Below are 26,965 nucleotides of genomic sequence, written 5' to 3'. Positions count from 1 at the left end.
CAACGTCAGCACGTGGATGTGTTCCATTACCCCGAGTACCTTCCCTAAGCACTGGGAGCATCAATGTTGTGTTATGTAATTAATAATGTGTTTCAGTGAATGGTTCATTGTGATACATTTTTGAATAGGTCTTTAGGAGAGGAAATGAATTACCGAATAAAAAATACAGGATACCATTTAAAAAAGTCATACCACTGTTCATATCTTTGTAAAAAACAAAGCTACAACAAAGGCAATTATGCTGATTGATGTCCCCGTGAAGGCTAAAGAACATTTGCTTGAAACATTTTGTAACTTGCATCTGGACAAATAGTTATTTAGAGTGGTCAAGATAAATGGGACATCCTGTATACCACATAAATTAATAAGTAATGATGCTGATCCTCCGTGACACACAAAACAGGCCAGAACACTGTTGCAGAAGGGGTGGGGGAGAACATGCCAAATTTAAAAGTATGCAAAATCTCTGAGATTGGCAAGGCTTTACAGAAGCTTGAAATTTAGCACACACTTCAATGTGAGATGCTTTTAGTAGTTTCCACAACGAAACTGTGTCTCAAAATGTGGCAGAAAACCCAAAGATATTGTGATGATACGTAAGGTACGCCAGCAGCAAGATGTGACCAATACTTTCACTGTGCGATAAAAATGATGATGTCATTGATGATGTTTCCACTGAAGCATTATTACTAAACACGGTTTCCCAAAACTCCTTCACCAAAGAAGAAATGTAGAACAACTACCAAGATGAATAACTTTGACCTAGATATCCTTGGTGTTAGCAAAGCCACTTATATCAGTTAATAAAGGCAAGGCAACTGATCCAGATTGTATACAAGTCAGGTTCCTTTCAGAGTATGCTGTTACAATAGCTCCATACTTAGCAACCGTGTACAACCAGTCATTCGTAAAAAGATCCGTACGTAAAGACTGGAAAGTTGCTCAAGTCACACCAGTACCCAAGAAAGGAAATACGGATAATCCACTAAATTACAGACACATATCACTAACATTGATTTGCAGTAGGGTTTTGGAAAATATACTATGTTCGAACATTATGAGTTACCTCGAAGGAAAAGATTTATTAACAGATAGCATGAATTCAGAAAATATTTTTCTTGTGAGAGATAACTGGCTCTTTATCCTCACGAAGTCATAAATGCTATCAATATGGGGTGTCAAATTGATTCCATGTTTTTAGATTTTCAGAAGGCTTGTCTCACTGTTCCTCACAAGCATCTTCTAATCAAATGACATGATATGTGAGCTGGGGTGCCCTGATTGTGAAAATATTCTGTTGCGCCCACCTGCATAAGGAGAAATGATCATCGTGATAACATACGATAAATCAGAGCACACAGACAAAGATTTTTTCCTGGATGCTGTTTGAGAGTGGAACAGTAGAGAAATTCTTAATAACGCAAAAAGTGTTATGGAAAATGAAATCATGGTGTAAGAAAGATTTCCCTCTCTATGCTTTTCCTTCACTATTTTAAATGTATTTCTGTGTTCTTGTAGGTAAGAAGTAAGTTTAAAGTTATATCCCTGTAGACTCAAAGCCAAATCAGTTAACTATGCACCTTTCATTAGATTCCTTCCTCGTAAAATTACAGACAGTTGTGGAACATTCGGTTTTAGCAAGAATACCATAAAAATTTACCCACGCTTAAGAGAGTTTGGTACAAATATCAAGCTAGCTGTTTCTGAAAAGTAGCACATGTGATTAGTGCTGATCAAAATTAATCATTCATAATTAAAAGTCACATCTATTTTATAAATGTGCAGACCTACCCCTGGGAAAGTATTTTATCTTTATTGAATGTAAGGAAATTGAAGTCCCTGAAATGGTAAACCATATCATTTAAGCAATGAAAGTGAATGTACATATATCTCTGCTACATTCTACACTTCAGTCCTCTGAGAACCAGCCCCAATTTGTACAAGAAGTACAGTCACTGACAGTAACCTGTAATATGTGAAAATACGACTGTGTACTCGGTACTACACATAAATAAAAAGTTGGCGCATAGAACTTTATGCTGCCACCCCTCCTCATCTTGCTGGCCATACTGACAGTGAATATATTCCTCCACCAGGTTTAGAACCAGATTACCTCAGAATCGAGTGCCAACACATAGGTGTGTGTTAGTGACTGTGGCTATTGAGGGGTTAACTAACTCCGTAAGTTTTAGTAAATAGTGATGTAACTCAAAAAAACTTGGCACTGCATGGTGGCAAATAACTGAACGTTGAATCATGACCCAGTGACCCAAACAAAATGTAACTTTTTCTTGACTTGTTCGTAGCCAGCAGTGTCTGTCAGCATTTTAGCATCAACTTGATCCTTGGACTGTGTAACAATTGGGACTTGGTACGGGCGCTGATGACCCCGCAGTTGGGTGCCCCACAAAACAAACATCAGCTTGATCCAAATGTTCTTTGACCTTTTCGAGTTGAGTTCTAGTTTGGAATATCATAGCGTCTGTTCAAGATCTAGTGTTTTGAATTTGTATCAAGTTTGCCATAGCCTATGAGACAGCTTTCTCAAAAAAGAATTCAATCAAAATACATTTGCCATTAAAGATGCCTATATTTAATGTTGTTCTGTCAAAAACTTATGCTATACATAGGACTCAAAACTGTATTCAGCCAGAGTTTCATAAACAGCCTGTTCTTTTCCACAATATTATGGGCACAGATATACACAATTTACTAGATTGTTGGGTTTAATATTTGCTCCAATCTTGGGGCCTTTTGTGGCACCCTCTGCTTGCTCGGCGTCTCTGTTTTGTCAAATAACTGGTGTAAGTGTTGATAGATTCCATGTATGAACCTTGTCTTCTTTCAGTCATTGCTAGACCAAAAACTGTGGATCTTCTACAATAGTAATTATATACAATGCATTTGTATGTAAAGAAACTTGTTTTTAATTCCATCGATCTTTTAGAATGCTTTTTAGGGTTCTGCACCTCAATCGGTAAAAGCAAACCCTTATAGGATCACTTTGTTGTCCATCTGTCTGTCTGCTGTCTGCCTGTCTGTCATCTGAGACCCATTTTTCTCAATAACATGTAGAGGTATCAACTTGAAACTTATGTCAAATACTAAGGTAAGCAGTCCCTTGCTGAAGTGAACTATTATTTAAGCTTCTAAATCAATGCAGTTAAAAGATACAGCCATTTATGCCACATATTATGATACTCGCAAACTCACCCATTGAAACCTGTAGGTGGATTATCTATACATATAATTAAGTTTGTACAGAACCTTCAGTTAAAGTCCTACTCATTCTTTGATTCTTGTAGCTACCTCTGTTGTTGATTCAAAGATTCTAATTTTGGTCTGCAGTATCTCAACCTTTGTGTCAAAATTCATGCTTTTCCTAATATATCTTTACTTCTTACACAGATAATGTGTCACTTTGATGCACAATTAATCTGCACAATCACAAATTAAATGATTGATTAAATTAAATTAAAACCAGTAATGTTTGTTTGACATATGGCCATTTGCTTTCAGTTTGTCCATCAAAACACTGCCTGTGCAAATAAATTATCTCTTATAAATTAACTAAATTCAAACACATTGTATTTGGTATGATTGATAACATCTCTCAAAATCGAAAGACAACTAGGATGGTTGGGGCAGGTTTGTAAAAAGGAATATGTCTGCTGGATGTGCCCTCGCTCTACCTGTTTTGGGGTCACTGACCCATCACCTCACCTGACCAATGTGATAATGTGAAACACAAACCCATTTTGTCCTGGAGTTAAGAAAACTGTAGTAAATACTCTGTATACATTAGGTATTGATTGAATTTTTCTTGCAGAAGTACTATTTTACAAAGTTGATTTTTGTTTCTCCTGAACTTTGATCTGAAGGCCCAGGGGCAACTTTTCTCCTTATCATACTGACCCCAAATTTCTCACAGCTCATGTTTACATTGAATTAAAGCATTAGAGAGTAGCCAAAAATAATCTGAAGCTTGTAAAAAAGTGCCATATGTACTAGCCACACTATTGTACATGTTCCTCATGTGTCTCCTGTATTTATTGCAACATATCTTTTAATATCTGATATCATTCCATGTAATATATGGTCACTCAGTGAGGCACTTCTCATTATTGTAGACATAAGATATTTTGGGACATTAGAAGCTCTCATTCTTGATGGCAAATGTGAAATTTATGAAACAATTGAATCTCGTGGAAGTGAACAAAGTGCTCAAAATTGTTTCCTTAGTATACATTTCATGCTACAAGCATTGCCATTTGCAGCCTCAGTTAAGTTGTCTTGTCTCTTTTAATGACTCATTGCTGCATATACCCTCTATGGTGTGGAATACTTAATCAATGTAATATTACTCGAGAGCCAAGACTGTTTAGATTACTGGATGCAGATGTTCATATTAAGCAGTTATACTGATAACTTTGTTAATGAGTGCCCTAAAATCACCACCACCATCAATATCGCAATGACCCATCTTGGAAATAAGTTACCTGTCTAGTAATGTGTCTGTGGCTGTATGGCCTACAAAAAATAAGAGTGTTACTTGTCTATTCAGGTTACCCACAGTATCCAATGCCAATGACTTTGATTGCATCCAGAGGATTGCTGTAGTACAATGCACAACACATTTAACTTCTTAGGAAAATGCTGGAGTTTGGTACTTATTTATGTGCATTCATAGATATCATTGTTTCAAATTCAGTGTGATGCTTTTACAAATACAGTGTGGGAATTGGCAGAATGTAAATTATTTAGGGGTAAAGGTAACAAAACTTTCAGAAAATCCATTTTCAACCTAGAATGCACGCGTGCACATACTTGTGTGCTCTCTCTCTCTCTCTCTCTCTCTCTCTCTCTCTCTCTCACACACACACACACACACACACACACACACACACTTGTATGTCACTTATACCACTTTCCGTAGTTCTGATATCCATATTTGTCATGCACTAATGTTGTGTATGTTCATAATACCTGCACTTCTTTCTATTATGATATGAGGGAAGGGGAGGGTATGTACGATGATTGGAAGGAAAGAAGTGTACAAGGTAACTCATTAAAATAATCGATTAGATATGCTTCTGAGAGGCATAGAGATAAAAGATACTGTTATACTTCGGTGACATCAAGAAGGCCCAGTTCTTAAAATGCTGAACTATAATTTAGGAGAGAGCACAATGAAAATCTCATCCTGATTTTTTAGGTTCTCTGAATCACTTTAAAACAAATTCCAGCATGGTTCCTTCAAAAAGACCATAGCCAATTTCCCTCCCCAATCCTTGTCTAAATGACTTTGTCCAATGTCCCTAATGATTACACTATTCATGGAAAACTGTAATGTTCAAGCTTGATTTAATGTACCTTTTTTATGCAGTCAATAGCAAACAGTGCACAAGAGCATAATGATCATTAAATTTATAAAATTTTGGCTTTATTTTTAAGACAGCATCCTGAAGTAAGCTGAATATACACATTTATGGTTCCAAACCCTCTGACCTTATTAGAATAGGCATGGTAGAAGACTGATAACAAGAATGACTAACATGCAAGAATTTGTGTGTGTGTGTTCCAAAGTCTATAAAATATCATCCACAGAACATTTTCTCAAACATCATGTGGACACATTTCCATTCTTTAGAGAAGAGGAAGGGAGAAATCTCTTTTGGAGTACCACAAGATGTGAAATTATAGCAGTCCTTTTACAGAAACCTATGAACTTCGGCTCTCAGGTGTAGAATAGAAATGGGAAATGCTGAAAGTGCAAAATGTAAGAAATTAGGAAAAAACCATTACAGAATCACATTACTAATCATTTTATGTGAAAGGATGAAAATTATGATAGTTTCACATAATTTGTATTTTCTGACACTTTTACGTGTAACAAGTTTAGAATTTTAAAAAATATATATTAGTGAAAATTTAGGTAAAGATGTAATTGCCATGCTTCACTTCCAAGGAAACACTGAATGTGCACAGTATCACTTATTTCTGATCAGTAGGAAACAGTATTTATGTCGCTGACACAATGAGAAGTAAAATTACCTGTATTCTGATTCAAGAAGATTGACCTTGGCCAATAGTTCCTTCTTTTTTTCAGCACTTAATTTGTTGGCCAATAGAAGATGAAGAACATTTCCTAGGATGGGAAGATCATACAGTTTGAATTGCAAAATTATGTGGTATTCTGTTTTATTTAATTTTGCTGCTCAAGACACATTTCATTTCTAATGATTTCAATTTATATCACATTGTGGCGGTTCTTTGTGACCGACAGCTGTCCTTTATTTTGTTACATATGGTTTTCTTTGAATTCTTAGCTCAGTATTCATTATGTTCCATCATAAAACACTGGACACAAAGGATTCTTGTCAAAAATAATTGAAATGAAGTAAAATGTACTATAGCTTGTTGCGTGTAGGAAAGTGAGTGAGATACAGGTTGAAATATGCATACCACTGTGGTCAGACACGCTCAGCACATTCAGCGTTCCTCATGTCATGAACAAAAAAACTTACACACTGCTAAATATAATGGAGGTATTTTGAATTACAAGGAGGCCTCTGTAACACTTCCAACAAGTCACAGTTTATTAGCCATGGCGCATTAAACAGTGTGCAGGAGAAAAACAAAAATATCCAATTTCAGCCTGCTCAGCATTTCCCATTACCAGTCTTCAGTTGCTAGTTTGTGTGATGACTCTGTCAGCATCCATTCACCAAATTTGCAGCATGTTCTTTAGATAAACTGTCAATGCAGACATCAACATCTGGTTCTTAAAACGTAATGCAGCCAATGGAGTAACCAAAATTGTTTTATTTCGTTTATATTTATATTGGTGAATCAAGACATGGCCAGATGTCAGTGTAATTTTGTATGTATTCACACCATTGGCAGGTATATAAATGATTAGAGTTGTAATTCTCTGTGCCATGTAGCAACAGCTTTCAGAGTCAGTTAGTGTTGTCCAAGTTTAATGGTGTCACCAGGTCTGGTAGGGTATATAAGGAGCATGACCAACGTCAAATGTTGAATGATCACTGTGAAGGACGCAGGTATTATGCATACTCATGTGAGACGTATTATTGACACCTGACAGAATTTAAAATGTACCTCATTTTGTGTATCCATTTGGCCAGCTGGGCAAATTGTTGAGTATTCACATTTGTGGGGCATTTGGATTTAGCAGTGGCCCAGTGTTGGACTGCATGGGAATGAGAGCAGGCATAGTAGTCATAAGGATCCTGGTCGACCCTGTCTGACTACCACAAGCGAGGATCGCTATATTCTGCAGAAAGCACATTGTAACCCCCTTCACATTTGCATCTGGTATCCAAGAACAAGTAATCCACTTTCTTCTCATTTTTTGTCACCCTGCAGCATTTGTTGAAGAGCACCAGCAGGTGGCTAATGAATTACCATCTCATGTAAGCTGCTGCTAACAATGCAACACAAACAACAGCATTTAAATTGGTGCCATGGCCGGGAAGCAGTGACTGGTGATGACCAGCGTCACACTGCACTACGTCAGATGACTATTTTTGACGAGTATGGTGGCAACGTAGGAAGAGGTACCATTCTTCCAATGTTTGGAGAGGCACAATGACTTCAGGCATCATGCTGTGGGGAGCCATCATGTATCACTTAAAGTTGTGGCTGGTAGTCATTGAGGGAACTCAGATGGCACAATGGTACATCACGGACATCTTATGTCCTCGTGCGTTACCTCTCATTCAAAAGCACCATCTTGCCATTTTTTAACAGGACAGTGCTTGTCGACACATGGCTCCTGTGTCTATAAATTGCGTGCATGACACAGAGGTCTTGGCCAGTAAGATCCCTAGATCTGTCTTCGATAGAACATTTGAGAGACCAGCTTGGATGTCGCGTCATTATCCAGAATATCAGGGAACAGTTACGACAGTTGTGGGCCAGCTATCCACAGAAGAGGATGCAATGGCTTTTATACCCTTTACAACCAAATCAGTGGCGTCTTCAGGGTAGAGAGGTACAACATCATACTAGTAAATGGATTCGTACCACAAAGTTCTTCATAAATTTGACTCGATAATGTAAATTCATGTCATTTCCTGCGCTCCTTCTGGATGTTTGAAATTTTTTTGTCAGGCAGTGATGTTGTTGTATAGCTGTCCACACTCAGCAGTGGAAAACAGCTAGTTATACAAACTTTTGTGTAAAATGTTGACATGTCAGTAGTGGTTGTTTCATTTACTTACATTTTGTAATTTTAGTGTGACATGTACGAATATGACTGTAACATCACCCAAATGAATATAAATCCTAATGTAGAAAACCATATTGAAGTTGAGGTATTAAGCCTTGAAATTAATGCAAAGACAAGACTAGTTTTAATCTTTTATACTACTATCTTGCATGGTCACATTAGGTCAAACATCAAAATACATGCTTTAAAAAGAATATTAATGAATTTTGCTTTACTTATACTTCAAATGGTTAAACCAAGGTCCCTAATCCCTGTCGTATATAACATTCTATTACCGAATTTTAATATTTATTAATTGAAATTGTCCTTATACACAGTACATTAAATCGGTTCTTCACTTCTTGCTGTGTGCATTCTTATTCCTCCTTGCTCACATTCGTTTCATATGTTCCAATCTCTGCTTCTGGAGCTGTGCAGTGTTATAAGGCTGTTTTATTTTTCTTTCTTATTTGTCACTGAAAATCACTTTTTGAATTTTGTTCTTAAATAAATCCTTGTAATGTATGTCAATTATGTTGCTGTTTGCTTCTTCGAGGTTATTTAGTGTCAATGTAAATCATGCTGTTGTCCTTTCAGCTTCATAATTTTACTAAAGAGATATACTTTGTCAGTCTGTCAGTCCATTCTAGCCAATGTCCAAAGAACAACATTCTTCTTTTGCACATTGTGTATATTATGTCCTCTACATGTTCATAGATCTCTTTGCTAGGTCGTGGCGTGTCTTAATCTGTCCCTGTTGTCCTTGGGCTAAGTATGCTTCAAACCAGCCTTCTCTCTATTTCCATAACTTTGTTTACGCCACCTTTCTCCAGTAGTTTTAGTGTTTCAGCATTATACAATGCCTCAGGTCTCACTATTGTATTATTATATTTAATTTTTGTGTCCCACAATAAAGCTTTCTTTTCTAATATGTTGCTGGTGTACTGGTATGGAATGTTCATCTTATTTGCTCTTATCTTTAGACTGTTCTCATTGTTGTGTGTGCTTAGCCATTCACCTAGATATTTGAATGAGCTGACTTTGATTTTGTTTTGATTTGTGAGTAATTTCTGTGGAAAGTCTTTAATATTTGTTATAAATTCTGTCTGTGGGGGAAAAAATAGTAAATTGATTTCTGCTTGCACAGTTAGGTTTTCGATCTGGATTTTGTCATTTTCTTGTGTGTTTGCTATCAAGACAATGTCGTCTGCAACTTCCAGGCAGTCCACATAGATATTATCTCTTTGGTTTTGCAAATTGATGCTTTTCTTGTTGGATTTTCTCCTCTCGAAGTTCTCCAGAGTGCAGTTGAAAAGCGAAGGTGACAGTCCATCCCCCTGACTGACTCTTGTTTCTATGTCAAAGTTTTTGGAGAGTTCTCCACAGAACCTGACTTTTGATGAAGCATTTGTTAATATATCTTGGATATTGTTTGTAGAGTTTGGATCTAAACCAGATTGTTTCATAATTTTGATGAAGGATTTGCTGTTAATGGGATTATGTGCTTGCTTGAAATCTACAAATGTAACTGTTGTATCTTTGTTTTACAGTTGTGTTATTTGCAGGATAGCTTTTAAATACCAGATCTGTTCTCTGCATGCTCTATTTTTGCAAAATCCACCTTGATATTCACCTAGTTGTGGGTCCAGTTGTGCACAGTCAAGCAGTGCTTCAGATAAAATTTTGTGTCACTGCCAAAAGTTGATTATGTAGATTTTCCTGGCATAATTTGCATTTGACATGGTGCCCCATTTCAGGCTTTTAACGAAGGTATGAGCTTACAAAATAGGTTCCCAGATATGTAGGTGATTTGAAGACTTCTTAAGTAATAGAACCCAGTATGTTGTCTTCAGCGGCGAGTGTTCATCAGAGACAGGTGTATTATTAGGAGTGCCTCAGGGAAGTGTGATAGGACCACTATTATTTTCCATATACACAAATTATCTGGTGGACAGAGTAGGCAGCAATCTGCAGTTGTTTGTTGATGAAACTGTGCTGTATGGGAAGGTGTCAAGGTCGAGTGACTTAGGATGATATAAGAAGACAGACAAAATTTCAAGTTGATGTGATGAATGGCAACTAACTATAAATGTGGAAAAATGTAAGTTAATGGGGATGAGTAGGAAAAACAAACCCATAATATTTGGATACAGTGTTAGTAGTGTTTTGCTTGACATAGTCATGTGAGGATTGTAGTAGGGAGGGCAAATGGTTGACTTTGATTAATTGGGGGAATTTTGGGAAAGTGGTCCATAAAGGAGATGGCACATAGGATGCTAGTATGGCCTATTCTTGAGTACTACTCGAATGTTCGAGGTCTGCACCGCACTGGATTAAAGGAAGACGTTGAAGCAGTTCAGTGATGGGTTGCTGTAATTGTTTCCGGCAGGTTGGAGCAACACACTAGTATTATGGAGATGCTTTGGGAACTGAAATGGAAACCCCTGGAGGGAAGGTGACATTCTTTTCAAGGAACACTATTGAAAAATGTAGAGAAGCAGCATTTGAAGCTGTGCTGAATGATTCTACTACTGTCAACATACATTTCACATAAGGACCACTATGATAAGATATGAGAAATTAGGACTCATATGGAGACACACAGACAGCCGTTTTTCCCCTGCTCTATTTGCGAGTGGAATGGGAAGGGAAATGACTCATAGTGGTACAGGATACTCTCCGCCACACACTGTATGATGGCTTGCAGAGTATGGATGTAGATGTAAATGTAATGGCTGCTCTAGTACATGAATGCATTCATTTTACTCATAGGCAACTGAATTTTATATCCAAAGGTTTATATACTGAAGAGCCAAAGAAACTAATACAACTGCCTAATGTCGTGTAGAGGCCCCGCGAGCACTCGGAAGTGTCACAATGCAACATGACATGGACTTGACTGATTTCTGAAGTGGTACTGGAGGGAACTGACATCATGACTACTGCAGGGCTGTCCGTAAATCTGTAAGAGTACGAGGGGGTGAAGATCTCTTCAGAACACCATGTTGCAAGACATCCTAGATGTGCTCACTAATGTTCATGTCTGGGGAGTGGTGGTGGCCAGCAGAAGGTGTAAACTCGGAAGAGTGTTCCTGGAGCCACTCTAGAAATTCAGGATGGGTGGGGAGGTGACATTGTCCTGCTGGAATTGCCCAAGTCCATTGGAATGCACAATGGACTTAAATGGTTGCAGGTGATCAGACAGGATGTTTACGTATGTGACACCTGTCAGTCGTATCTATACATATCAGGGGTCCCATATCACTCGAACTGCACATGCCCCGCACCATTACAGAGCTTCCACTAGCTTGAACAGTCCCCTGTTGACATGCAGGGTCCATGGATTCGTGAGGTTGTCTCCATACCCATACACGTCCATTTGCTCGATACAATTTGAAACGACACTCGTCTGACCAGGCAACATGTTTCCAGTCATCAACAACCCAATGCTGGTGTTGAAAGACCCAGGCGAGGTGTAAAGCTTCGTGTCATGCAGTCATCAAGGGTACACAAGTGGGCCTTCTGCTCCAAATGCCGATATCGATGATGTTTCATTGAGTGGTTCACACGCTGACACTTGTTAATGGCCCAGAATTGATATCTAGAGCAATTTGCAGCAGAAGGGTTGCATTTCTGTCACATTGAACGATTGGTTCTGTTCTTGCAGGATCTTTTTCCTGCCGCAGTGATGTCAGAGATTTGATGTTTTAGTGGATTCCTGATATTCATGGTACACTCGTCAAATGGTCATATGGGAAAATCCCCACTTCATCGCTACCTCGGAGATGCTGTGTCCCATTGCTCATGCGTTGACTACAACACCACATTCAGACTCACTTAAATCTTGATAACCTACCATTGTAGCAGCAGTAACTGATTTAACAACTACGCCATACACTTGTCTTATATAAGCATTGCTGACTGCAGTGCCATATTCTGCCTGTTTACATATCTTTGTATTTGAATACACATTCCTATACCAGTTTCTTTGGTGCTTCAGCGTGTTATTTGCAATTGGAGATTTCATCTTGGCTTTCGGCCGCTTCGTGGGAATGGATGGATAGTTCCTTGTGGGCATTTTCAGACTCATTGCAGAGGAGTGCTGTCAGTAAACAGTCATTTTACATTTTACCAGCTTTGTGCTTAATCCACTATATGTGATGACAACACCCATCGATGGATTGTGATGAATCTCACTAAAAAGGAACTGGATGATAATCATGTTATCTGTCATAGAAAAAGGTATAAATGTTACTCCAACACATAGGAGTGTTTTTATTATTGATTTACTGCAGATGAAGTGGAGGTCTCCCATAAGCTTCGACGAGCACCACCCCTACAGAGCAATATTGTATCTCGTATAAAAAGGTGACCATCCAATCCATAAGAGAAGATCAGAATTTACTTATTCTTCCAGGCAAAAAAGGCAGTGCCATTGCTTTTCCCACTCGTGGAGGTTATTTGGCTAAAGTGGATCTTTTATGGGAGGACTTGGCATATCAAAGACTACACCAAATGAATAAAATGAAGACTCTTTCACTTCTTAAGAAGAACTCCTTTCCTGATGATGAGGTGCTTAGAAAACATCATCCTAGAGCTGTTGTTACTCCAAGATTGTATGGTTTCACAAGCATGTGATTCCTCTTTAGCCAATGTGAATAATCTGGGTACTCCTAGCAACAATTTGGCCAAATATTTAGCTTTTGTTCTCAGGCCCCACATCGAAAAATGTGAACATTACATTTCTAGTTCAGTGGTATTTATCAGCCCGGTTTCCCCTGGATGAGTCCTTGTTGTTAATTAGTGAGAAACTCAACAATGAAACAACTAAGTTATGTCAGCATGTACCAACATTGATACATTTCTTATTTAATGATTCATACACCGACACAAAAGAGGCAACATCCAGAAGTAGTAGTGCGACATAAATGTAAGTTTGTAGGCGTGTTTGTACATCTGGAAGATGATGTCTAAATGCCACTATGAGGATGCAAATCAAGTTTATCATAAGCGTTAGTTGCCTTTGAGATTGCACATGGTGAGTTGTCGTTTGTCAAGAATGCCTTTAAGGCAACAGACGACATTATCAACAGGTCACTGAGTTTGGATGAGGTCATGTAACAGGGCTGCAAGAAACTGGATGTTCCTTTTGCAATACTGCAGAAAGTCTTGGCAGGAATGTAGCCACTGTACATGACTGCTGGCAGTGGTGGTCACAAGAATGAATGTGGTCGCAAGAAGACTGGGCTCTGGATGGCCACGTGGCACTACCGAGAGGAAAGACCGTTGTATTTGGCTTGTGGCTCTGGCGCATCGTACTGCATTTGCAGCAGCAATCTGGGCAGTTGTTGGCACCACAGTATCACAATGAACTGTTACAAATAGGCTACTTCAAGGAAAGCCCCAAGACAGGTGCGCTGAAGCGTGCGTTCCACTGACCCCAGACCACCGCCATCTTTGGCTTCAGTTGTGTCGAGCGAGAGCTCGTTGGAGCGCTGGCTGGAGGTTCTACCTTGGTGCCAGTGATGACTGTGTGTTGGTTAATGAGACCAGTTGAGGGCCTGCAACCAACCTGTCTGCATACTAGACGCACTGAGTCTGCACATGGAGTTATGGCAATAAGACAGCAGGAGCACTCTCATGGTTATCTCAGACACCCTGGTGGCAAATTTGTATGTCAGTCTGGTGATTCAATCTTTTGTGCTGCCATTCATGCATGAACAGCATTCCAGGGACTGTTGTCCATCAGGATTATGCTCACCCACATACTGCTGTTGTATCCCAACATGCTGTATAGTGTGTCAACTTGTTGCCTTGGCCTGATCGATCACCAGATCTGTCTTCAGGCAAGCACATATGGGACATCATTGGATGACAACTCCAGCATCATCCACAAACAGCATTAAACATCCCTGTATTGACCAACCAAGTGCAACAGGCATGGAATTCAATCCCACAAACTGACATCCGGCACTGTACAACACAATGCATGCATGCTTGCATTCAACATTTTGGCTCTTATACAAGTTATTAATGTAGCAGCATTTCACATTTACAATGGCTTATCTTGCACCTACATTAACCTGTGACCTTGCAATGTTAATTAACCTGTGACCTTGCAGTGTTAATCACTTAAATATGTTGCCTAGACAAATGTATTCCCAAAATTTCGTTACTGTACAGTAATTATTTTTTGGTGGTGCAATTTTTTGACATCAGTGTATTTTGAGCAAACTGACATGGCTATTTGGAGCCTCCTTTTCCTCCCATAGTCACCAATCTTTTGATGAAAGACTTTGAGTAAGTGGCGCTCAGGGTTTCATTTTGTAAACACACTTGGTTTTGGAGATACATTGATGAAACTTTTATGGCATGGCCTCATGGATTCATGCTGTGAAATGCTTTTTGGATCATGTTAATTGTCCTCTTCCTAGTATCAGATTTAGGATGGCAATTGAAAAGGATGGTAGACTTCCTTTTCTTAATGTTTTGGTTCACAGAAATGACAATGGGGCTTTGGGGCATATTGTATATCATAAACCTACACATACTGATTATTGTCTTCATGCAACCAGCTGTCATCCAACACACAAGTGCATGGGGGTCTTGACACTTTGGTGCATGCCATTTCTGATGCAGGAATTGGATCATCTTAAAGTTGTTTTTAAGCAGAATGGTTATACTGACCAAGAAATATGTCATACTCTTCAGTTCAGACTGCCGGGTAAACCATAAAATAATACTTGTAAAGCTGTTGCTTTTTTTTTACTTTCACTGGGAGTATATCCTTGAAAATTTCAAGAATTTTAGGAGGATATGACATCAAAAGTGTATTTATACCAGCAACTAAGGTTAGAGCCCTTCTTGGATCAGTAAAGCATCACTTGGGACCAAGGGTTGCCCATACAGTAGTTTGTGGGGGGCTTAGGGGCTAGACCTGGTTGTGTGGACTGTTTTTAATAGTTTGAAAGATGAATGGAGACTTGTAAGTAGCGATAAAAGAGTTCCAGTTCTGACCCTGTTAAAATCTTGCATAATACTGACTTTTAAACCATTTTCTTGAAAGAAAAACACCTGATTACCCTTTTTTTTTCTTTCTCTGAGAGCTGTACGGAGAAGGGTGGTCCTGGCTCCCCCTTGCCCCCTAGTATGGGCTTCCTTGCTTGGAACTGAGGAAACTCAGAGTATACAAAATTCCTTGTCATTGTGGGATGTTTTATATTGGCCAGTCTATCCGTACTATTCAGGACAGATGTATAGAACACCACTGTCACAGTCCAGCCAGAGAAATCCATAGTGGCAGAACACTGTCTTAATGAGGGACATAAGATGATGTATGAGTTGAAAATAATCGCTCCTGCTTGCCGCCGCTGGAAATTCGTTCTAGAGGAATCTATTGAAATTTGATTATCTGATAATATTATTAACAGGATAACAGTTACACTTGAAGTAGAGACATGAAACCCAGTTTTATCTGGTATTAAGCAATGGTCTTAATTCCAACCAGAAGATTATTTTAATTAGTGTTCTGCTAATGGTATATCATTTTGCTTATTTCTTTCATGGGTCTGATACTAGTTGACATGCACTTGAGGGCAGCAGTGGTGCTGCTCGCACACATGTGGTGGGCCAGTTGCAGAGTAAAGAGGAGCTGCTGATTCTTTTGGGAACTCAGTTCTGCAGAGATTGTGCATCAGCATACTCACCTGATGGTGGTGGCCAGTTGGTCTGTTGAAATACTGTGTCAAGATGACTACATTATCTGGCTGCATACCCAAGAAGAATACCAGTATATGAGGTTTGTTTTCCATTCCTCTGGTATTTCTTCTTTCTCCCAGATTTTACCTATTAGATTTTTAAGTTTAAGAAGGACATCATCATTGAGGGAGTTCCATAATTCTGCCTTAATTCCATCCTCACCAACTGCCTGATTGTTTTTCAGTGAGCATATAATTTCTTCTAAATCTGGGGCCATTGAGTAATTGTTTTGAATACATTGTTTGCTGATGATAAATTTTATTCAGTTTCATGGCATTTTAGTAAATCTTCAAAAAAGGTTGCCGGTATCTCACAGTTTTTCATTTACAGTGAGCCATCTGGTTTGTTTTTGAGTTTACAAGTTGAAAAGTTGGTGATACAAATTTGGTCTGTTGTTTCTTAAACAGTTGATAATAGTTTCTTATCTTATGATCTATAAGATCTTCACAAAGTGGTGCTGATGAGTAACTTTCTGTCTCCTTTAAAAGACTAGTGGCTTCTCTTCTTTTTCCTAGAAGGTGGTTTCTGTTTTCCTGACTTTTATTTTCATCCCAGTTTTCCCATACCTTCTTTCTTTTTGGTAGAGACTTGTCATATCGATCAATCCAGCATGTTTGTTTGTTTTCATTTAGTGGGTTGTACCATTTTAGAAATGATGAAACCTGTGCTGTAAATAGGCGCACTTTTTAATATGCTGCTTTTGGATTTCCTCTGTAGCTTTTGTATCTGTTTGATTCAAAAGGTTCATTGTCCTTGTAACAAGTTTCCTATACAGATGCACTCATAACGCTCTTTTATGTAAAAAATCTGTTATTGTTTTTAACTTTCCAAGTTTAATGAGAGGCTGGACTTTTAAAGTTGCAATGTAGTTCAGTTGCTTGGATTTAATTTTGCATGTGTGATTGTCAGCGTGCTCCAATCCATCCAACACTTTATGCAGTTGTCCCCCCAGAATCCACATGACTATTTGACACTTTACCTGTGGGTATGGTGGAGAATTGGTCCCATAGAGTATTCTGATTGCATAAAGGTTTCTTATCCATACTGATTATTGGTTTGGTGATTAGACTATGCTAACTGGAACCAACTTTTACTTTTGAAGGTAAGATGTACAGGAAAGATTGCATCTCACATAGTGAACAGATCCCTACCAGGTAGCAGCTCAGTATAAGACAGGTACTGCTGGATTTAATCCTCTTCCTAGAGTAGATAGTATTGCTTCTTCCACGAGTTTCTCCATACCAAAGTCCTTCTCTTATAGCCGGCCGAAGTGGCCGTGCGGTTCTGGCACTGCAGTCTGGAACCGCGAGACCGCTACGGTCGCAGGTTCGAATCCTGCCTCGGGCATGGATGTGTGTGATGTCCTTAGGTTAGTTAGGTTTAACTAGTTCTAAGTTCTAGGGGACTAATGACCTCAGCAGTTGAGTCCCATAGTGCTCAGAGCCATTTTTGAACCTTCTCTTATACCATCATCGCCATTGAGATCTTCATTGTAACCCCCATGAGGGGCCTTCACGAGGTACTGCCACCCAGAGCCAGCTGAACCAAGGGTTTTTATAGAAGTTATAGAAGTGTTCCTCCTCCTCCTCCTCCTCCTCCTCCTCCTCCTCCTCCTCTCACAGACGGGTTTGGGACGAGTTAAATTTTATCGTACTCATTATCATTTATTTAGGCTTATTAATGACTTTCAGCAAGTATGTGGTGAAAAAATCATTGTTGCTATTGTTTTGTAGAACCTCATAATTTACTGCAAAGCTGTGGACTTACAGAGGCTGTTGAACATAAGCAAGCACACCTCCTCTATGAATAATACCAAGTCACAGCAAATGTTAAGATATCATATGGAATTACTTATTAATCATGATTTAAACATTATTTTAGTCCAACTTCCATTTGATTTGTACTGTTTTACTGTAACAGTAGCTGTAGCAGAAGGTCATAATTGTTCGCACTGGAAAATCGTACCATCAGTTTTGTAGCCAGTGTTTTTACCTGGCTGGCTGCAGCTGAAGAATAACAGTGGGAAGGAGATATAATTTATGGCTTCACTGTATTCAATCCTTCCTTCAGATAACATAGTAAGATGCAGTTACAAATGGTTTAGTGAAGCACCTGTGCCGTACTCTGAGTGTAGTTATATGCAACATGTTGTTGTTGTTGTGGTCTTCAGTCCTGAGACTGGTTTGATGCAGCTCTCCATGCTACTCTACCCTGTGCAAGCTTTTTCATCTCCCAGTACCTACTGCAACCTACATCCTTCTGAATCTGCTTAGTGTATTCATCTCTTGGTCTCCCTCTACGATTTTTACCCTCCATGCTGCCCTCCAATACTAAATTGGTGATCCCTTGATGCCTCAGAACATGTCCTACCAACCGATCCCTTCTTCTGGTCAAGTTGTGCCACAAACTTCTCTTCTCCCCAATCCTATTCAATACTTCCTCATTAGTTATGTGATCTACCCATCTAATCTTCAGCATTCTTCTGTAGCACCACATTTCGAAAGCTTCTATTCTCTTCTTGTCCAAACTATTTATCGTCCATGTTTCACTTCCATACATGGCTACACTCCATACGAATACTTTCAGAAATGACTTCCTGACACTTAAATCAATACTGGATGTTAACAAATTTCTCTTCTTCAGAAACACTTTCCTTGCCATTGTCAGCCTACATTTTATATCCTCTCTACTTCGACCATCATCAGTTATTTTGCTCCCCAAATAGCAAAACTCCTTTACTACTTTAAGTGCCTCATTTCCTAATCTAATTCCCTCAGCATCACCCGACTTAATTAGACTACATTCCATTATCCTTCTTTTGCTTTTGTTGATGTTCATCTTATATCCTCCTTTCAAGACACTGTCCATTCCATTCAACTGCTCTTCCAAGTCCTTTGCTGTCTCTGACAGAATTACAATGTCATCGGCGAACCTCAAAGTTTTTATTTCTTCTCCATGAATTTTAATACCTACTCCGAATTTTTCTTTTGTTTCCTTTACTGCTTGCTCAATATACAGATTGAACAACATCGGGGAGAGGCTACAACCCTGTCTTACTCCCTTCCCAACCACTGCTTCCCTTTCATGTCCCTCGACTCTTATAACTGCCATTTGGTTTCTGTACAAATTGTAAATAGCCTTTCGCTCCCTGTATTTTACCCCTGCCACCTTCAGAATTTGAAAGAGAGTATTCCAGTCAACATTGTCAAAAGCTTTCTCTAAGTCTACAAATGCTAGAAACGTAGGTTTGCCTTTCCTTAAACTTTCTTCTAAGATAAGTCGTAAGGTCAGTATTGCCTCACGTGTTCCAGTGTTTCTACGGAATCCAAACTGATCTTCCCCGAGGTTGGCTTCTACCAGTTTTTCCATTCGTCTGTAAAGAATTCGTGTTAGTATTTTGCAGCTGTGACTTATTAAGCTGATAGTTCGGTAATTTTCACATCTGTCAACACCTGCTTTCTTTGGGATTGGAATTATTATATTCTTCTTGAAGTCTGAGGGTATTTCGCCTGTTTCATACATCTTGCTCACCAGATGGTAGAGTTTTGTCAGGACTGGCTCTCCCACGGCCGTCAGTAGTTCCAATGGAATATTGTCTACTCCGGGGGCCTTGTTTCGACTCAGGTCTTTCAGTGCTCTGTCAAACTCTTCACGCAGTATCATATCTCCCATTTCATCTTCATCTACATCCTCTTCCATTTCCATAATATTGTCCTCAAGTACATCGCCCTTGTATAGACCCTCTATATACTCCTTCCACCTTTCTGCTTTCCCTTCTTTGCTTAGAACTGGGTTTCCATCTGAGCTCTTGATATTCATACAAGTCGTTCTCTTATCTCCAAAGGTCTCTTTAATTTTCCTGTAGGCGGTATCTATCTTACACCTAGTGAGATAGGCCTCTACATCCTTACATTTGTCCTCTAGCCATCCCTGCTTAGCCATTTTGCACTTCCTGTCGATCTCATTTTTGAGATGTTTGTATTCCTTTTTGCCTGTTTCACTTACTGCATTTTTATATTTTCTCCTTTCATCAATTAAATTCAATATTTCTTCTGTTACCCAAGGATTTCTACTAGCCCTCGTCTTTTTACCTACTTGATCCTCTGCTGCCTTCACTACTTCATCCCTCAAAGCTACCCATTCTTCTTCTACTGTATTTATTTCCCCCATTCCTGTCAATTGCTCCCTTATGCTCTCCCTGAATCTCTGTACAACCTCTGGTTCTTTTAGTTTATCCAGGTCCCATCTCCTTAAATTCCCACCTTTTTGCAGTTTCTTCAGTTTTAATCTACAGGTCATAACCAATAGATTGTGGTCAGAGTCCACATCTGCCCCTGGAAATGTCTTACAATTTAAAACCTGGTTCCTAAATCTCTGTCTTACCATTATATAATCTATCTGATACCTTTTAGTATCTCCAGGGTTCTTCCATGTATACAACCTTCTTTCATGATTCTTAAACCAAGTGTTAGTTATGATTATGTTGTGCTCTGTGCAAAATTCGACCAGGCGGCTTCCTCTTTCATTTCTGTCCCCCAATCCATATTCACCTACTATGTTTCCTTCTCTACCTTTTCCTACACTCGAATTCCAGTCACCCATGACTATTAAATTTTCGTCTCCCTTCACAATCTGAATAATTTCTTTTATTTCATCATACATTTCTTCAATTTCTTCGTCATCTGCAGAGCTAGTTGGCATATAAACTTGTACTACTGTAGTAGGCGTGGGCTTCGTATCTATCTTGGCCACAATAATGCGTTCACTATGCTGTTTGTAGTAGCTTACCCGCATTCCTATTTTCCTATTCATTATTAAACCTACTCCTGCATTACCCCTATTTGATTTTGTGTTTATAACCCTGTAGTCGCCTGACCAGAAGTCTTGTTCCTCCTGCCACCGAACTTCACTAATTCCCACTATATCTAACTTCAACCTATCCATTTCCCTTTTTAAATTTTCTAACCTACCTGCCCGATTAAGGGATCTGACATTCCACTCTCCGATCCGTAGAACGCCAGTTTTCTTTCTCCTGGTAACGACATCCTCTTGAGTAGTCCCCGCCCGGAGATCCGAATGGGGGACTATTTTACCTCCGGAATATTTTACCCAAGAGGATGCCATCATCATGTAATCATACAGTAAAGCTGCATGCCCTCGGGAAAAATTACGGCTGTAGTTTCCCCTTGCTTTCAGCCGTTCGCAGTACCAGCACAGCAAGGCCGTTTTGGTTATTGTTACAAGGCCAGATCAGTCAATCATCCAGACTGTTGCCCTTGCAACTACTGAAAAGGCTGCTGCCCCTCTTCAGGAACCACACGTTTGTCTGGCCTCTCAACAGATACCCCTCCATTGTGGTTGCACCTACGGTACGGCTATCTGTATCGCTGAGGCACGCAAGCCTCCCCACCAACGGCAAGGTCCATGGTTCATGGGGGGATATGCAACATATTGCTTATAACATATTGCTTATAAAATGCCCATTTTATGGTGTTCTGGGTATGTGTGGCATCTTAGAGGATGAACTTCAGGCCTCTTCAGTTTGATTAATGCATGGTAAGTCCCTGCAGGGTCTGAAGGGGTTATTCATCTCATGTGACGTATTCCATAAGACTGCAATCATTTTCATCATTAGAACTAAAAACCAGATTGGCCAGATACAGTCAGCTATTTATGCCATTTTAAGCACATAATGTAAATATTCAAAGTCTTGACCTCGTCCAATGAAGAAAACTTTATAGATCAATGTGACAGATCAAGTATCAGAATGAGAGACCTCTTTTTGGCTCCTTTTTTAGTTTACCTTAATATCACTGGTGCTGGGGATATCTCTCTCTCTCTCTCTCTCTCTCTCTCTCTCTCTCTCTCTGTGTGTGTGTGTGTGTGTGTGTGTGTGTGTGTGTGTGTGCGTGTGTGCGCGCACGCGCCTGCATGCGTGCGTGTGTGTTTCTCCAAATGGAAAACCTGTCAAAGTCTACTGTGATTTTGGAGTCCACGTTAAACAGCAACTTGCAGAACCAGTTCTCAGATGGGAGGAAGGAAAGGGCATTTGACATCTAATAGGACCATACTGAAATAAGTGCTATGACATTCAAACCAGCTTTGTTGATGATTGCTTTAATTTCTACTTTTAATTTGGTAATATATGAAGTATTCAGTTGCATAAAGTACTAAACATAGAACTAAAACTAAAGTCCATCCGAACAGGCCTCAGAAAGCCCAACAGTACTAGCCGACCACCGTGTCATCCTCTCTCGACAGGTGTCACTGGATGCGGATATGGAGGGGCATGTGGTCAGCACACCTCTCTCCCAGCCGTTGCCTGTTTTTGTGACTGGAGCTGCTACTTCTCGATCATGTAGCTCCTCAATTTGTCTCACAAGGGCTGCACCCCACTTGCCAACAGCACTCAGAAGACCGGATGGTCACCCATCCAAGTGCTAGCCAAGCCCGATAGCACTTAACTTCGGTGATCTGATGGGAACCAGTGTTATCACTGCGACAAGGCTGTTGGCTTCTAAACATCGGGCTATCTGATTTTTATTGTAAATATGAATATTGTAAGAAAGCAGTTGTGTAATGTTTGAAAATTTTCAAGTTAAGTGCACCCTCATCCACTCAAAACACTATTTTCATGTTGTCATATGTTGTTTGTGGGCCACCAGAGGTGAAGCAATAGCACACATAGGAAAATATGGGGAAACTGTCAACTGTGATTGCCTTCACAATACAACTGCAACTTTAGTCTGACGTACTGTAGATTAAGAAAATGTGTCAACTTAAATTGGAATGAACCAGATCCATAAAATAGAGTTTAAATTTTTTGTTATTATACCACTACAATTAGTTAATGTGATACATTTTTGTAACAATCAAATGACTGGCTGTACAAAATGTCATTAACTCTAGTAATTTGAGAGTAAGAGTATTTGCATGAGTCAGGCCACAAACATTATGATTAAAAATTGTTTCATTTATTTTATCACCAGATTTGAGCAGTGTTGCCAAAGAGACATTTATTCCATAGAAGAATGGGATGATTTTGGAACATGTAGGGAGCATACTTGAATCGACAGTCTGTGAGGGGCCATACGGCATTCTCTTGTGCTTACTGCCAGAGATCTGCATGCAAATAACAGAGGTTTTCTCGCAGTTGACTGCTTGTGATCTATGATTCATGCATCATGTTTATTGACATGTGGGACATCTCAGAATCATTATTGTACTGATTGTTCATTGTGTTACATCTTTATTATGTATTAATGACCCCTCAGCTGAGGAACAGCTTATCTGCCCGATTTCCTAAACCATGAATAATTTATTCATTGCAGTGCCACTAACAGAATCTAGGAGCATGAGACACTTCCTTTGAGGCCTGATTAACTGCTTGAGTTACGAAGTTATAGTTTCCTAGAAATTGTCTGTGTTCTTTAGTGGTGCAAGGAGATCATTAATACTTTGTTCGCAGTTCAGGGGTTTGATCAGTTTTGTTTCATTTACATGAGTATGCATTTCAATTATGTGGCTTTGTAATCATATTGAATGTTAATTGTTACTAAAATGATGAATGGTAGTATACTGAGTTGTTTTGTGCAGGATTGTGCTGTAGATAACTTTCTTAAAGTTCTGTGTAGCCAGGAGTGTACTACATGTGGATAAATAGTGTTTTATATGTATCGCTACAAAGATATATTCATGAATGACCTTTCTTTCATTTTTCATGTGTTTTTTATCTTGACAAAGTGTAGTTCAGCAGTAGGGTTGTCTCTTGTATGAACAGTATTTATGGTGTGTTTCACATACAATGCATACACTGCATCTGGTGTTGTGTTGGAACCAATAAGGGTAGGAAAGCTCTGATTGCCACATATGCTTCAGATCTTGCCTTGGACTTCAGCAGGTGGCATATTAAGTTTAGCTATACAGCACTTCAAACTAGTGTTTGTTGCATCTGCTCTGACCTGTACACAAAATCAAACTGAAATCTTACAAAATAACTGTAGTGCATCAACTGAAAAATTCAGATTCTGATACTGGCTACTGCAGTCTGTGCATGGTGGGGAGGATTGATACTTAAATGCTCCTTTTTTCTGATGAAGTGTGGCTGCGTTTATCAGACTACATGAACTTAAAAAACAGTTGATGTTGGAGTTCTGAAAATCCTTATCATTTCTGTGTGATGTGAAAACAGGAGTGTAATGTTCAGTTGGAGCAACACATATTACTGGATTGAGCTTTTCCAGCTAAACTGTAACTTTCGATAGGTTTGTAAACAATATGCTGTAAACTTTTTTTATAACTAACAGCAAATGAAAAGAGGGATTGTTATTTCATACAGGACAATGCAAGAGCACACAGCAGTGATGTGTGTATGAGAGTATTATGAGGATAGTTCTTAATATCAGAAATACTTTCTGCTACTGGTATAAATACAGTCATCTGAGGAGGAGGAGGAGGAGGAGGAGGAGGAGAGGAACTGATGAGGATTTTCAGACCTTCAACACTGATTGTTGTAAAAGTTCATGTATCCCAATAGATGAAGCCCTACTTTACTAGAATAAAGAGCATTTCAGGATCAACCTCTCCATCATGCACCGACTGCAATAGCCAGTTGCAGTACTGATGTCAGGCAACTGTATCTGCAGCCATATTTATCAGAAAAAGGACATTTTGGGATAAATCTCTTGATTAGTTTGTAAGGTTTCCGTTTGATTTCGTGCACACCTCTGTGAGCAGGTGCTGCCAACACACTAGTCTGAAGAGCATTTTCCTCTTTCCAAGGCCATGGCTAATTTGACTAAATCCGATGTGCCATCTGCCAAAGTCTGAAGAATGGACCAAAGAATTTGCAGCAGTTGGAGGCTCCATGCTCAATATTAGTTCCTGTCTTATATCCCTTTGAACAGGCCCGTACAGCTCATACACTCCCAGCTGCACTGCGGAGCACTCACTACTCCATGGAGTATTGTCACTCACAGTGAACAATCGAATGGCCATCATGACAGAGTCTTGTAATCTGCCGGCTGTACCTTACACAATCACCAGTCTCATAGTCGTAGTCACTATGACGTAGCATCATGCTATGTCTGAGAAATAAGCAAGTTAAGGAAATAAGAAACAATTGTTTTAAAATTATTGAATGTTTTTATTGAGCTTTTGAAATCTGACATTTTCTTTTCAGATTAATGGTGGAAATATTGAGTGTCAAAGTGTTCGCAGTGTTAATGCGGAAGATGCTCTTCATTGTCAGGTCCTGAAGAAAAGATTGTACTCTCGTTTTTATTCTTTTCATTGCTCAGAAAAGCTGCTCACAACAGTATGTAGACACAAACATGTATATGATCTATGTGGTATTTTTGTGCAGCTTGGGAGATATTTTTTGCTGTAATGGATGATACCATCGTGACAAATTCAGCTTGTTGTACTATCTGTCTTTCATCAGATTTGTATTTGTCTAATCTGTAACTTCTAACTGGAGTGATGTTGATAAATCATTGGGTGATACCAAGAAAGGAGTGCTGAACAATTTTATTACAGAATGGTGAGCTCTTGGCATTTTATTTCAAAAGACAAGATGAATTGCATTATCTCAGTTTGGTGCTCACAAAAACTGGTACCTTCAGGTAGTTTCAAAGAAGATTGAAGATTGTTAAACTTTCTTTACTCATTTGGGTCTCAAACAAGTGTAACTTTCCCATGAATGCTCATTTTGTCGTGAATGTCACCTATTAACTGCACTTAGCCCTACAATTATATATTTAAATTTTTGAGGTGCATAGTTATGCCTGTTAGGAATGCTAAGCCTGCAATCCATTTTAAATCTTTAAGTTAACTTCTTCCTCTTTCATTTAAAGTAAAACATATATTTCATCCAGAACGGCAATGAAAATTCAAGAATTCTCCTCTGACTAACACAACAAACTGTTCTGTGGCAAGGCTTCCATATCTTCCAGCAATCGGAATCAGCAGTGATTTATGCTGTGATATGTAAAATTAAGACATTTGACCAGAACTATAATTACATGACTGAGCTGCTCTGTTTTAGTACACAACCTCGTGGTGAATGAAGCAGTGAATAGTCACAAGGTCTTTCTCAATTTCACTTTTGAATTTATTTTTTAAACAAGAAGCGTAACCCTGGTGATGCTAGATAATTTTAGATGCACCATCTGTGGCTACAGAATGGAGCTTGCCTCATGGCAAATACATACTATCCATTAATCACAAACAGTTTGTAGGATGGGTAACTGAGCAGTACCACATCTGACAGCTCATCAATTACTAACAGTGCCATATCGACACCACAAACAAATATTGAAAGTTGAATGCAGTCAGTTATAAGTATCTGTACTTTCATCAAGAGTGAGCAAAAATGCAAGAATATTTTCCTACTTTTGCTGAGCTGTTTGCCTAAGCCCACTGTCATGTCCAGGATTCGACACTCCACTGGTTGCTTCGAAAGGCAAACACCTTCAACTGCCTGCAACTCCCTTGGAAATAAACGTTTTGTAACTGCTGTCATACACGATTTTATGAGGATGAAAAGGCTCTGCTGTAATGTACTTGCTTGAACTGTTGAGTTTTCTTCACTGACATTCACCTGGAAAGGAAAGTATTAATACTACATAGTTCTACAACCTCTGTACTATGAATTCTGTTTTAAACTTATGCCTTGTTGTGTATTATTTTTAAGCCTAGCTCAGTGTATGCTCCGCTTTCTACCTGCTCGTAATGCTCTGCTTGCAGGTGTGTATAATGATGCTGTAAGTTACACTTATTAGCATAATGAGTACTTTGCTACAAGTAAGTCACTGCGGGCATGCAACCGTATCAGTAACTAGAAATCTCTCCAGTTGATGCAGAGGGCCATTGCAGTCACTGTTTTAACTAGGATTTTTCGTAAATGCGGTCAAGAGCAGTGAGGTTGTTTTCCCCCAACAAACAGCATCTGACAATGGGAAGGCCTCAGACACT

General features: G+C 39.2%; 1 protein-coding gene and 1 pseudogene across 1 annotated transcript in view; one reads left to right on the top strand and one right to left on the bottom strand.

Annotated features, from left to right (window-relative positions):
• Window positions 1-26,965, top strand: part of LOC124723082 (actin-like protein 6A) — a 102,094-nt gene that overhangs the window by 10,370 nt on the left and 64,759 nt on the right. The gene's annotated exons all lie outside the window — the stretch shown is intronic.
• Window positions 22,389-22,506, bottom strand: LOC124723838 (annotated as a pseudogene).

This window comes from Schistocerca piceifrons, chromosome X (genome assembly GCF_021461385.2).
Source record: "Schistocerca piceifrons isolate TAMUIC-IGC-003096 chromosome X, iqSchPice1.1, whole genome shotgun sequence".
Classification (NCBI taxonomy): Eukaryota; Metazoa; Arthropoda; class Insecta; order Orthoptera; family Acrididae; genus Schistocerca; species Schistocerca piceifrons.
Note: the sequence above shows the minus strand (reverse complement) of the source record. Positions and strands in the feature narration are given on the sequence as shown.